The 15,031-nt window shown below is 41.1% G+C and overlaps 1 protein-coding gene across 2 annotated transcripts in view; it reads right to left on the reverse strand.

Annotated features, from left to right (window-relative positions):
• The window catches only part of VGLL4 (vestigial like family member 4), a 76,881-nt gene that overhangs the window by 28,620 nt on the left and 33,230 nt on the right, over positions 1-15,031 (reverse strand). The gene's annotated exons all lie outside the window — the stretch shown is intronic.

Raw genomic sequence — 15,031 nt, forward strand, 5'->3', positions numbered from 1 at the left:
TATCACAGATCTGAGCTTAAATAAAATGTAATTCTGGGCATTAGTCCACCAAACACCGCAGACAAAGTCACAGTAGTCTGTATTTCCTTTAGAGCATATAAAACAGCCTACCTGGAGAGCATAATAAAACTGCAAACTAGAGGAACAACAGAAAGTTAAATATTAATGGGAACAGCCTAATCATAAAACACTGCTATGAATCAGGCTTTGCAAATAGTTCTCATTATAATTGATAGATTTCTTTCATCGGCCAGCTTAGTGATTCACTTATCTCACAGATATCTTACTGACTTTCTTGCAAGATGACAAAAAGCTAATTTAGGAAACCAAAAAGTCACATACACACATACAGAAAAATTGGCAAAAGCCTGCTCTCCTCCATTTACAAAATATATGAAAAGCACTCCTGGAACCAAGCTCTGGCTACCACTGTGCAGACACATGGATGCCAGAAAATCCACGGCCAAACCCAAAATTCAGTGATTAAACTGACTGTTCTGCTCTGGCTCCTCCATCTGACCATGCCTGCCAACAAGGGACACATTATGCTTGACATGGCAAGAAGAACATAAAACAGTGACCTCTGCATTCAATCACCTCCACCCACTTTTTCCTCCTCTTCCTTTCAAAGGCCTGCACACAGGAAGGAGCCAGAGTTTAGGGACAGCGATACCACTTGCAGAGCTTGCCTGAGGATCCTTCCAAAAATCACATACTGTTAATCAGAGCCGAGCAGCACAGCTGAAAGCAGATTTCAACTTAATAGGTCTTGAAAATGCTAATTGTGACAGGCAGAATACAGCAAAATTGGCTCCCCAAACCTAACTGTATTTACTCCTTCAACTGTACTGTGAAATACTCTCATCTTGAATTCTTTCTTATTGTAAAAGCATAACTGCACAAAATAGCACATTCGTACACTCTCTTACATCCACTGACTTACATTGATAACTGCTTCAGCTCTACAAACTACGTGATAACCATAAGTCTCTGCTGACCACTTAAACCATGATTGAAACAAATTCTCTTCACCCTGCTACCCAGATACCAACTGAAAGAGTACCCGTGGCAAGTAGGCCAGAAACTGATGACATACAAAGAAGGGCAGCAGATAATGCCACAAAAAGAGCAGCATGGAATAAAATTAAATTCTTTAGTCTAGCAGAGCTTGGTGTTTTCAGCATGTGTCGTATCACCAGCAGGATGTGTCTTAACATTGCGCGGCACTTGGGCCACCCAGCCCTGCCCAGGGACATGGGCCTCTGTGCGCAAGAGACACCTAAAGTACTTACAGAAGAGTAGAGTGTCCTAGACGTGTACATCGTCACTCACTGGCTGGCCTTGTCCTGTGATTGTATGTGCTCAGATATGCACAATCCTCCTTCAGGTAAAAGCCACAACAGTCGATATACCAATACATAAAGAGGGAACTGTTCAAAGAGCATCAACTTACAGCACTGTATTAGGTACTTCAGGACTGACAATACCTGGCTGGGTAAGCTGATGGACATACAACTGCTTTACTCCTCAGACTAATAGTACTTCCTACGTAGAAGGCTACATACAGATGACTTATTTGGTGCAGAACAGCATGACCCAACAAGGGCATCCCAAACAAAGTGAGAGTGTAAAAGAAAAAGGAAGACAAAGGGAGAAGCATAATTTACATTTTCTGCAGGAAACAGTGATTTTCACATTATTTACCGGGCAGCAAAAAGACATGATCCAGTCAGCTCCCAAGAAAAACATTCAGCATTGTTAAGTACTAGAAGGAGTCCTGGTGTATCTCTACACCACACTCCATTTACAGTAACACTGAAACTTAACCATTCAAGTTTCTTCAGTGGCAGGTCATATTTCCTCCTCCATGCAACTGAACTCTAAAGGGCTCTAGGCAGATGCCTGTAGCATAGACTCATGAAGAGACGTTAAGTCCCACCAGTCTTGGTGCCTTCACATCATAACCTGACTGGAATGCTGCTGGGACACACACTTGAGACAGCGGGAAACAAACACCACAGAGGTGGTTACAGGAACTCCTAACACAGACAATAATTCCAGGATATGCAATTAAAACTACCACCATGCAAAGTTTAAATAATAAACACAGAATTCAGCTTCCTTTCATTTATTTGCAAAACTATTATAATGCCGTTCTCTTAAATTTCTGGATTTTCAAAAGTTCCCAAAGAAAGAGAGTCACTTTTATCAGTGTGATGTGGTTTTATTAAAGATGTAAAAACACTATCAATAAAGACCTGTGAATGAAATATGACTGAGTCAACAGGTTGGAGATGCTGCTTTCCAGAATCATAGAATCATAGAATAGTTAGGGTTGGAAAGGACCTCAAGATCATCCAGTTCCAACCCCCCTGCCATGGGCAGGGACACCTCACACTAAACCATCCCACACAAGGCTTCATCCAACCTGGCCTTGAACACCTCCAGGGATGGAGCACTCACAACCTCCCTGGGCAACCCATTCCAGTGCCTCACCACCCTAACAGGAAAGAATTTCCTCCTTATATCCAATCTAAACTTCCCCTGTTTCAGTTTTAACCCATTACCCCTTGTCCTGTCACTACAGTCCCTAATGAAGAGACCCTCCCCGGCATCCCTATAGCCCCCCTTCAGGTACTGGAAGGCTGCTATGAGATCTCCACACAGCCTTCTCTTCTCCAGGCTGAACAGCCCCAACTTCCTCAGCCTGTCTTCATACGGGAGGTGCTCCAGTCCCTGATCATCCTCGTGGCCTCCTCTGGACTTGTTCCAGCAGTTCCATGTCCTTTTTATGTTGAGGACACCAGAACTGCACACAATGCTCCAGGTGAGGTCTCACAAGAGCAGAGTAGAGAGGCAGGATCACCTCCTTTGACCTGTTGGTCATGCTCCTTTTGATGCAGCCCAGGATACGGTTGGTTTCTGGGCTGCGAGCGCACACTGAAGCTGGCTCATGTTCATTTTGTCATCAACCAGCATCCCCAAGTCCTTCCTCGCAGGGCTGCCCTGAATCTCTTCTTTGCCCAATCTGTAGCTGTGAATGATGCTGCTTTCCAGATCTAGGTGCTCTTTCGTCACCCAGCTAAATGACTTACTGTGTTACATGAAAGCTAAACTGATCAAAGGCTTTCTGTCTTTTAGCTGGAACAGTCAAAGCTCGCAGACCTGCCATCTATTTCAAAAGTAAATCAAAGTCACAGCAAGGTCATAGTACAAAAAATTGTTAGACTGGGTGCTTAAGCAATATTTCAACATACTAAATGATACAACCATGTACTTTCATGCAACAGCAAAGACACAAATAGGAAATTCAGTTTGTGAAAGCTCAAATTTGAGTAACTCTTCCTAAGCAGACAGAAAATATTTGCTACCCTCCTTCTGAGGCTTTTTTGATAGTTTCTATCAGTGGACAGCAATGGAGACAGAAGGTGGTCTGAAACATCACGTTCTGCTCTGCCTGGCTGGTATTTCATGGATATGACCCTATGACATAAATTAAACTCTACAGACTATTGCTCCGGGTTATCAATGCTCCTTGTGGAGATGAGCACAGTCAGCATGTTCTAGGGCAAACATGCTTAAAACATTGATTCTGAGATGTTTGCTTGTAACGGGGTCATAATACAATGAAATCAAATAAATTGTAGTTTGTTTCATAATGGTTTGAAGCAAAAGGTGCTATGCAGAGGTCAAAAAAAATGTTCCACTTATTTAACTTGGAGCCTATTTTTAGATATACTGAAAGCTTCTACTGTAGTTTGCTATAAACATGCTCCAAACACCCTTTCTCGCATTATTCTCCTATGCTACATGTGGAAAATTTTAGAGCATCAAGAAAATGAGCTTTCTACAAGAACTGTGAAATCTGACACTGCACTTTCAAGCAATGTTGCTTTTATTCCCATCTTTTTTTTTTTTTTTTCCCAAAGTTCCCTACCTGAAAGGTAGAAGGCCCTCAAGACAGGGGATATAAGTTCTGTATTTTTCAAATACAAACACAAAAGCAAATAAATTCAAAATGCTAGCAAAAGATGTACACGCGTGGGTGGCTCCCTTCGGAATGGATTTGGAATGAAGGAGGGTCACTGTTCAGAGCACTGCAGTGTGTGCAGGTCCTGCAAAGCTTAGCACTGTGTTACCAGACTAGATTCCTACTAGGAGCACACAAGTAGCCTCAAGATGGGAAGTTAGAAACATAACCCAAGGACAGTAACAAGCAAAACCATCTCAGCTACGGTATCTTCCCCACATGGCATGTGGCCAAGCAGCCAAACAGCAGAAACTGTGGCCACAGGGCAGGAGGAGATGGCATTGGAGACAAGCCTTCATCATCACATGCACGTGGACACATGACTAGGAGCTGCTGCTGCCGCCTTCATTGCCACCAATGGGATGTCTTCCTAAACCGAGGTGAAATGAGCAAATGCCATTTGGCCTAAGGAATTCCAGAAAAACTTGAATCCCAGTTTAGGCTTTCTGCTACCTGACTGCAGCCTGTCTGAAATGGACTCATGGTATTTAAGAACACAGAGCCCCTTCAACTAAGATGGGCAGAATATTGAAGACTTTAATCCACAGAGCGTCAGAACAATTCCAACCCATCTCCCACAAAGAATCCATTGTAAAGAACAACATCCCTTTGTCCTTCAAAATGGGCTCCAAAATCCCTTCCACAGAGGGAAAGCAAGAGAGCAGTAACAACTGTGCAGTCAAGCACTCTGAATCCAACAGCAAACTACATGAGGCATTCAGATGAAAACAAGATAGTCTTTTGATCATGCTATTTACATAGAAAATGAGGAGGATGTGCCAGCTTGCCAACTCCTTGCGTGCAGAGTTTTACTGTAACTGATGGCAGTAGGCTGAGATATGACCCAGCCAGGGCCTCAGCCAGTAGAAGAGAATGAATTCAAGCTCATCCTAAGCACTACAAGGTTGGGTGATGTAGATCCTTCAGCCCACTGGCTCTGTGTCATTGAGACACAACCCAAGAGCAGCCTTCAGATGATGCTCACATGTAGTGTTTTAATAACCAAAAACTTGTAAGGGCTTCATCTTCTAGAAGAGCACAGAGAACGGTGTGGCTCCTGAGAAGGAGAGGAACGGATGTCACATATAATTTGTCTAGGAGCATGGGTGCTCGTATAAGAAAATGTACATAAAAATATCGCCACTGTTGCCCAAAGGATTGTCTTTCCAAAACAAATGGGTACATGCTACCACTCAGGAAAAAGAAAACTAATTCTGTGCCTCTGACATAGGAGTTTTTAACCCACGGTTCATGATGTGCAATTGAGGTAGGTGATTTTCTTGGGAAAACAACTGGCTATGAAGAGATCCACAGAAAAATGTCAGGTAACCACAGAGTGCAAGAGCTTAAAAGCCCTTGTTCCACTAGAAGATTCAGTTGTGGAAAACTTGGTACCAGAGAACATTATTAATTCCTCCTGAAGAGGACTGAAGATAATGGATTTGACTTAATGCTCCTATCCAGTGACTGAGATAGCCAAAGATTCAGCAAGATAAAAGGGAGCATCTAGCACCCCATGATGCTAAGGGATAGATGGAAGCATTGTCTAAGTCATAACTGAACTGTTTATTTCACAAGAAGGAGGTGGTTTATGGGGCCAAGTTGCAGGGTCACTTAAAACGCATGTTCTGTCCAAGGGGAACAAGACTGGAAAGCTAGAGGGAGGGATTGTGTTTGCTCCCAAGAAATGACATGCTGCCTGGATAGCCTTTCTCACAGTTTTCTGGGCACTGAGGGCAGGTTTTCCAGAACTCCTGGAAGAGCAAGGAACAAGCAGAAATTCGTATTTTTGAACTTATCTTGACAGTCACGAGATTGGAATGGGTGAGCAGTACTAAAGGTACACCCCACTTTTCAAAGCCCTTTAATTAGGGCTTTGTCTTCCTCCCCCCCTATACCAGCTAGTCTCTAGCTGAATCTCCCCTTTGATTAACTTAACTCCAGGCTCCTTGTTTGTTCATTTCTAAGCTGCAGAAGCAACTCATTCCTGACCAAACACACAACAGACAAGGAAGTGCGGATGCGTTGATAAAATCACGGTAACAAAAAATGACAGTTGTGTGTCTGTGACACACCACTCACAGGATACTAGCTCCACACGATTAAATCTCTCACTACATGACAATGATACCGCTCTTCTGTCAAATACCTGTTTAATTCTTCCCCATTTTACTTGAATGATGTACATGCTCAACATTTCTGCAGATCTCTACCCCCATCACACATTAAAGATGTTCCACCCCATAATTAAGCAGGCACTCTATTAAATACCACTGTGAAGTTTTGAATGAAAGCAAACAGCACCTCAGGGCAGTGAGATACTGTGTTAATTAAAAAGGTTTGGAAGCACTGCTTTAGGTCAGAAATGGGTTATCAGCATGCCTGAGTGACATGACCACAGTTGGACTGCTATTTAATTGAAGTTTCTTATCCCAGCTCATCTTCTGAAGAGAATATAAAATTAACTGCCAGCATAAGTGGGCACATTCCTTCTATGCAACTCAACAGGCCTCAAATATAAAAGGACAGACCTGCAAAGGTCCTGCGGCTCAAATGGGGGAACTTAAAACTCTTCCACCTTGCTATCCTTCATAGGATCTCGTACCTTGTACCAGCTCAACAGACTCAGCTACTTCCATCAAAACAGATTTCACCACCTCAACTTAGAACAGGTCCACTACATATCAGAATTACAGTCACAACAGGTTTTAGCCCAAAAGCTCCATGACTGCTGACCAAAGAGCATCTAGGTCATGTATCCTCAGTTTAAGTGTCCGAGTTTTTAATCCGCTAAGCTCATTAAGTACAGCATTTTTTGCACATCTCAAAACAAATAGGTAAAAACACTTTCTGCTCACTAACAGCACAGTGAGGTTTAGCAGCTACAGCAATTTATTGAAGTCGAGGCACTCTGAATGCTGCTGTCTACTTTATCCCTTATTTCTGTGAATTTAACTCTTTCCAGCTCTTTTTTCCCCTCTAACGTTCACTACTGAAGGTAGGCTTCTGTGAGGACTAGGATTCTACAGAGAGAATTATATATATATATATGTATCTATACATACACACACACACATAATTACGTTACAATGGGTATTAAAATGTTTGTTGCCATACTTGCTTCTAAATGGACTCATTGAGAAACACTTGAAAACAAATAGGGTAGTGTTCAGTTTACTGTACTACAAAGAAAACCTCAGTACATCCACAGACCAGCCAATAAGTATCAAGTACCTCAAAGCTGTCACTGTCAAGGAATTAGGACTTTTAAGGATTTTTAAAGGAAGGTAGTTTTTTTTGGCAGTTGAGCTGAGCTAGATACATTGATTTTATAACATTGATAAGGAAGGTTTTTGAAACTAGCCAAGAATCTGTAACCATCACTGCTAATGCTGGAATTCCTGGTTTTGACCCCTTTGGTAAATAGCTCAGTACGATGCCTACAGCAAGACAAGAGCAAAGTGTTCACCTCTCGTAACTGCAGCCACTGGTTTTAGAGGATTCAGCAGGAAAAGTGTGCACATCAGCAGTCTGCCAGCCAGCTCTAGGAGATCCCATTTACATCAACCACAGAGCGACTGACTGCTACAGCTCTCCGAGATGCCACAGTATGAGAAGTGAAGGGTGGGGGTTAAACAAGCAGCAATGCACACCAGATGTCTGAGAAGGACATCTAAAAGATCCAGAGCACAAGGAAGCATATTAAAAAAAGAAAAAATCCCCTTCAATGCCATAAATATTTATACTAAATCCAAGAAACTGGCTGGGTTCAAACTTGTCCTGCATGAATCACACAGCACTTCCCTCACCCCTTCTTCATTTAACGCGTTCTGTATAAAACCACCACAAAGGAGGTGCCATAGTTATGTCAACTTCTTTTTCTATATGCTAAAAGTACTTCTTGTAGAGCTCCTTTAGAATGGATTACTTTCCAAAAAACATAAACAGAACAACTAAATAGTCTTATTTTACTTGGCTGGCTCTCACATGGCATGTACTGCTCTTCCCAGATAATTCAGATTCATGGAAATAGTTTCCTTATGACTGGACAACTTTTATTTTCTTCATTTGGCCATTTCACTACAATTAGCAATGCATCACCAAGAAAACAACTCCAACCAATTTAGCATGCTGGAGCCAAGAAACAATAGTTTTCTGAACGCTTCTGCTCTGAAAGTGTCAAAAGCTGCTGATTTTACAGATATCTGAGTTTACTTTCAGAAGTGAGACATACTAAATATGAACAATAACAAAACTGTAAGTCACAATAACATCTCTAATGCCATTTGTAAAACAAGTCAATACTCATGCCCAAAAAGACAACAGCTATTCCAAAAGTTCCACTTAACGGCTTTCGTTTTTACTCTTCTTAAAGCACAAGCTTGCTGGGTTATGGTTACTTGCTGTTACGGTTAAAATAAAACCTAATAAATATTTTGATATTGAGTTATATTCCCATGAAACAGTGCCATTCCTGTCCTGGAGAAAAAAAAAAAAAACAAAAGAAAGCCTCATCTACTAATTCTCTCTCACTTCCCACTACATCCTATTTCTGCATGCTAAAGGGTAAATATTAAGCCTTGCAAACCAGAGAGGTGCAACGCTCAGTGGTTTCCATGTCTGTCCTCTCCAATGGGTTTCCATGAAAAACTACTGATTTTTAAACACAACTGGTTCCAAACTTTTCATGGGAGAGCAAATATATTTCCTGGAACCTGCTAGCAACATTTGGAAGAACAGGAGGAAAGTTCTACACTACAATGCTTGATTCTCACAGTTGACAAGGAACACTCCAAAATGATGAGGAGTGAAAAAGAACAAATATTAAAATAATGACAGACAGACTCTTGTAGCGGAGGCACATTTCTCATCAAGGCATACTTTCGTTCCTCCTCCTATGCCCCAAAAGCTGTACCATTCCACTTTATCCCAGATATTATCTACTTACATCCATGTACACCACAATGTGGATTATCTTTTCCTTCAATGACAAAATGAGGCCCAGTGTCACGTTACATTATTGGAGGGAAAAGCTGAGCTGCACCATGCACTACTATCTGCAACAAGTTCTTAACACTAGCAACAATAAAGCTAAAAAGTGAAGAAAACCCAAAAGTGTTACTTTAAAGACTCTGCTACCAGCCAGTGCTGTGAAACTGAAGCAAAGGCAGCATTCCAGGCTCCTTTCACACTTTCGTCCTCCATTCTCCTTTTACTGTTCACCTGAGATTGTCCAGACTTACATTCCTATTAAAACTAGGCATCTAAAGATCTTTGATGAAGACTCACCAACTACCTCACTGAAGTTTCTGGATGACTTCTCCTCTGGCCAGAACCAATGCTGTGGTGCTCCTAGGAACACTGTTACTTCACCCTCACTGAGGTTATACCAGAAAAAGCTGTTTGGAGCTCTGTCCTAACAACTAAAATGCTCCAAGCTTGCCTTGCCTTCCAATCAGTGCCAAACTACTACTAATATTAACAATAAAACTCTTCCAACTCCATCCACCCGTAACATGAGGTTTATGGGCTGACAAAGATAAACCTAATTAAGAGCCCAACTGCTTGTTGGAAACCACACTTGTGCGGGATGATCCGTGGACTCTCTTTCTGTCCAACCAAGGCTCCAGAGGTACATGCTGGTCCTCAGAAGCGACATGCACCATTACATCGACCTTTGGAGACAGGCATGAGAATGCCTGCTCACTCTTAAAAAAAAGCACCACGGGCAGTTAAAACTAGATGAAGCACCAAGGGCAATTAAAACTGTGGACTGTGGCACTCACAGCGTATAGGTTACTGCATCCCCAGCCTTGGCACAGTGCTCACACACCAAATTCTAGCAGTGCTGCAGCGCACAGCCAGTTATTCCCCAAAGCACATGGCTGTTACCAAAAGAGAAGGGAACAATGGCTCCGTGTGTCCAGCAATCGTTCCATGCTGATTTGTAAAGTAATTTTCAGGGAGATGATACAAACTGCATGATGAAGGAAAAATTGGCTGGCTTTAAGAAAGAAATTAAAACCAAAAGCACTCCTGATTCTTTAACACTGAAAAAGTATAATAGCATTTTTGTAAACACTCCTCCAGAACCTTGTATTCATCACTACCTCATACTATTATCAGTGAAAAATTATAGGCTCTGTCCTGCTGGATTATTGTTCGTGTAAACAACTTTGCTAAATTGCTTGGCACACCGTCTGCATGCAGCATGCTGAAACTCTGGAGTCTATTCATCCAAAATCAAATATAAAGGCCCATCTGTATTAATCCTCAAGCAGAAATTAATAGACAACTATTTTCATGCAAAGCAGATATTAAAAAAAAAAGGCAAGCCAAATACATATGGATGAACTTTTTCATTCATAATTTTAGATGGCACACAATGAAGACTGTTGTTCAAGCTTTATTTTTTCCCCTAACAGTTCTCCATACAATGCCGTGCATTGTTCAAACTCCGGAGCAATTTAAGCTTTTTCAATGTCTTCTAAAATCCCTGGATTTATATCCAAAGAGACCTGGCACTGTAACAAATTTGACTTGCGAGTAACAAGTTACAGCCTTTAACCAAATTGCTCATTAACAGAGAATTCAACTTACTGCTACAAACCTCACTGGTGCTGCCTATCTTATCTATTGAAAGTTGTGGGATAACCCGCTATTACATCTGGGGTTTTAATTTCCTTGTTTGAGCTCTCAGCACAAATGCTCAACCAGCAGCAAGGGTGAGGAGAGCAACAGGGAGAAAAAATGCTTAAGTATGACATAAATCTATCTTGCCTTTGATGAATGAGGAAAATAAACTGAATTTTGATGTCAGTAGCTAAAGAGGAAACTCCCAACTTCATGCTCAGAGGAAATGAGTAAGAAAAGCCCAACTGTGAAGCTGGAGCTCTTTGTTTTTTCCTGTAGATGAAAGACATTGAAAAAGCAAACCCCACAGAACGCTCTATAAATGGGGAACATTATGTAGGTGCAACTTAATTTACATGACTTTGAACAGAAATTTTACACTGCATTACAAGTAAGAACACGTAATTCACCATGAAGGAGATTTTTATCCCATTTATTATTCCGCTAATTCTTAATAGGAGAACAGTGTTAAAGTAGATTTATGTATTTAGAAACTAAACCAAACTCTGGAGCTAATAGGAGAAAGTGATGTTATAAAACCCAGAGTAAAATGCAAGGTCAGCAAAGAAAACTGGTGGAAACTATTCTTTAGAACTTAAGAAAACACATCACGTTTCATTAAAAAGCAAGTGAAGTTAACAGAATCTACTTCAGGCTCCTCGTTTGGTATCAAACATCTCAACTGGCTTTTGAGGAAGATACGCATATATTCAAACTGCCTTGCAGTGTGCTAAGGTGACAGTTAGCTATGCAAGCTTGGTGCTGAAGCCAACTAATGCTCCATTGTTACAGGAAGTCAGTGAAATAATTATGTAATGCCACTGACTAATATAAGGTGTCCTGAAAGCAAGAAGGGGTGGTTTTTCTATCAATCTGGATCCAATTTTCTTCATTAAATAGAAAAAATAGAAAGAAATCCAGCTCCAAGTCTCGGAACAGGCCTAGGGGATTTCTTAGCATCTTATTGCATTTCTTTATACCTTTCCCAGCACAGCAGTTCAGGCCTTGAGAATGTAGTAATAACACAAAGCATTTGAAAATGGGAGCGAGAGGAAGGAAGACAGAAACCTGCCTTCTAAACCAGCTGTACACTCCCTCAGATAAACAACTAAATGGAACAGATCTACTTGGAGACTGCACCTTCCCCCATACATATTCTGTTGGAAACGAGAAGCCGAAACTTGCTAGACTGCCCCAGCACCAGTCAAAGAGCAGGATCACCTGTGATTTGTTTTGTTTAACTGAGCACCCCTGCCATTACCTCACACACAAAGCTCTCTGAAAAAGAATATTAAGCTAAAGTGAGTTTCCATTGCAAAACACGATGCAGATGTTCCACCTCTGAATACATGCCCGGATCAAGCACTCGTTATTCAATACAAAGCACTGGGAATGCAGGCTACAGACTGGTATAGAATGGTTCTGCTTCGTGGCCTTTGCACCTTGGTGGGGACAGCAGTCTCCCAAGAGTTTTCTGATGTCTCTGAGCTCATTAGGGAGCAAACAACAGTATGAAAGCACTACTATTAAACTGGCCATTGTTGATAACTGGCAGCAAATGTTTAGTAGGAGGATATCAGATGTATTCATGCTAAAAATCAACATCCAGATGACAAGTCGACAATTCTCTAATTATTTCTTCTTTTCTTTCTTACTGCACTAAGTATCTTACAATAAATTGCTTGAAACAGTTGATCATTGCCAATGCAACTGTCATTTTCCCACTGGCAAAGACTAAGCATTCTCATTTGAATGATTTAATTTTCTTTCATTGGAGAGGGAGACAAAACTCAAATGGTCTTTTTTAATGCAACTTGGTAAAAAAACACCATGTTGTTAACATTTTCCATCAAAACCATCAATCAGACTTGAGATTACCACAGGGCATCACCAGGAGCTCAAAACTAGTAATGATATTACTAGGTATTACTAGCTATTACTAGACTTACTCAAAAGGACACCTATTATTGGTATGAAACAAACAACTCTAAGGAAAGGGAACTGATTTAATCTGTGATTCAAAATTCTGGACGCCCTTTCAGGAAAGCTCTCTCACTTCATCTCTGGTTCTAATCCTTTTGCTGGCTGTGGCTCTTCATTATATGAGTGTGAAGAACTTTCCATCATATTACAGAATCACAGAAGTGCTGAGCCTAGAAGACACCTCTGGAGACCACCTAGTCCAAACCTCCTGCTCAAAGCCAAGCACAACTAGGACAGGTTGCTAACACCTCCAAAGGTGGAGATTCTAGAACCTCTCTAGGCAACCTGTGCTAGGGTTAGACTGACCTCACAGTGTTGAGGTAACTTCAGCTAAGGTTGAAGGCAAACTTCAGTTAAGGTTCCATATTACCAGGCAGTCAGCTCCATCTGCAACATCATTATTTCTTAACAGCTAAGGAGAACTTCTAGATCAACTATTTTCACCAGCCTCAACAAAAGGACACTCTTCTGTCCATAAGGCAGATAAACAGCACTCTGTCAATAAAGGTTCCCACATTCAGTGGAGCATGATCATGAATGACGCTACTTAGGAACAGAATGAAGGCACAGCTGAGGTTTCTTGCACCTACCGGTCAAGAAAGACTCACCAAGGGCTGCCATCAACCCAGTAACCTGAAGCTTACACATAACAAATTGCTATCCATAACTCTTGCTGGGCAAGAAAAAGCAGGGCTTGTCATGGGACACAAATTACGTTCTTCTACTCCATGTTGAACCAAAGGGCTGCCAAAGGCACATGATGGAAGAATCTCTCCTACTTCTTACATACCAATACATCTCTTATCCATAAGCTGCAGCTACAAATCAATGGCATACAGTTCCAGTGGCTTGTGGCAGAGGTGAAAGATTAAAACCGCTAGTAAACCTCCTAAACTGAGGTGCCAGTTATCTCAGTAAGCAAAAGCAAGTGTTTGGAGAGAAAATCTAAAGGAATAAGGAACCCATCTCATTTACTTCCTATGGCATATAGGCCCATACTTCTTTCCTCTGAAATTTCAAACCTATTTTCACATCATACAATGCATTTGTATCTTATCCTACATCTGCAAAAGTACTTTTCAGGAAGACATCTATTTATAAGTAGTTCAAGTATGACCTTCAATAAATCCTAATTAATTGAGTTTGGAAGGGCACTTTGTTGTCAGGATAGTTACTAGGGCAGCAGTGTCTTTGAAAAGACAAGATCCATCACTGCTGACACAACTCGCTTCTAAAATAAATACTACGGCAGAGGCATGGAAGATCTGTAGGCATCTCCAAAACACTCTTCGAGTTCAGTGCAGATGTTGCCAGTGTTTATACTTTTTAAACCACGGGGATATAAACACCTCACTATAAACACCACTGAAGTTTTGCTTTTCTTTTCTTCATTTTGTGTGTGTTTATTTTAGTGTTAAAAATGTTAACTTCCAGAATAAGGAAAATAGCAACAGATGTTCAAGCTAAACAAAGACTGTTACAGTAGAGTGTATTCCTTGAGCTGTTCCTTTGCCTTTGAGCTATTAAAGCTAAGATCTGGTTAAGTAACAATTATTGGAAAAGAGGGTAAGGGGAAAAGCAGCTGGAAAAAACCTTCCATAAATATTAGGCATAATTATAATGAATTGAACTAATGAGCCAAAACTACAGTTTTTCTGCCTTAGTCAACAAAACACTCAGGAATATGCACCATGTAAACAGAATTTTATGCAAAACTTTAAGGTTTACATCAATAGTTGTCAGCTGCTTCCAAAGAAAACACTGATTACTGCAGAGAGCCATGAAAAAGTTAAAGGACCCTGAAAGTAGTTTTTCCTCTTCCTCTCCCCCTTTTTTAACTAGTTTTCCTGTTGTAATGAAAAAAAGCACAGGATAAGAAAGAGCTTAGAAATGGAACTCTATTGAATCGCAGCTCTGTATTATTCAGTACTAATGGGCAAGCACAAGCTTTTGTAAAAGAGCTTTATTCAAGCAAATATATACGTATTTGTGCAGGAAAGAAAAGGAAAAGAAGGGAAAAAATGGAACAAACATGTTAACAGGGAGCCCCTGCACTTCCCGAAGGACAGCTATGTGGCCATGCTAGTTTAATGATGGAAAAGATGTTTTCCAAAGCGAGGTTCAGCTCCCTGCCTTCTGGCCTAGGCTCTTTCTGAAGGGTGTGAACAGACAGCTCCCAATCCTATGCACACCCCTTCTTGTTTCTTCCCTGACAACTGCAGCAAGTTTATTTTCCAGATGAACGCGGAAAATGTTCCTGCTGAATCAGAAGAAAGATTTCTGCAATGCTTGTGTGTGGCTACAGCAAAAACAGCTCTACTGCCAAGCTGAATTAGCTCAATGGTGCCTTTCTTTCCAGTCAAAGCCAAGCCATAACCACTTCTT

The sequence above is a fragment of the Lathamus discolor genome, chromosome 7 (genome assembly GCF_037157495.1).
Source record: "Lathamus discolor isolate bLatDis1 chromosome 7, bLatDis1.hap1, whole genome shotgun sequence".
NCBI classification, from domain to species: domain Eukaryota; kingdom Metazoa; phylum Chordata; class Aves; order Psittaciformes; family Psittacidae; genus Lathamus; species Lathamus discolor.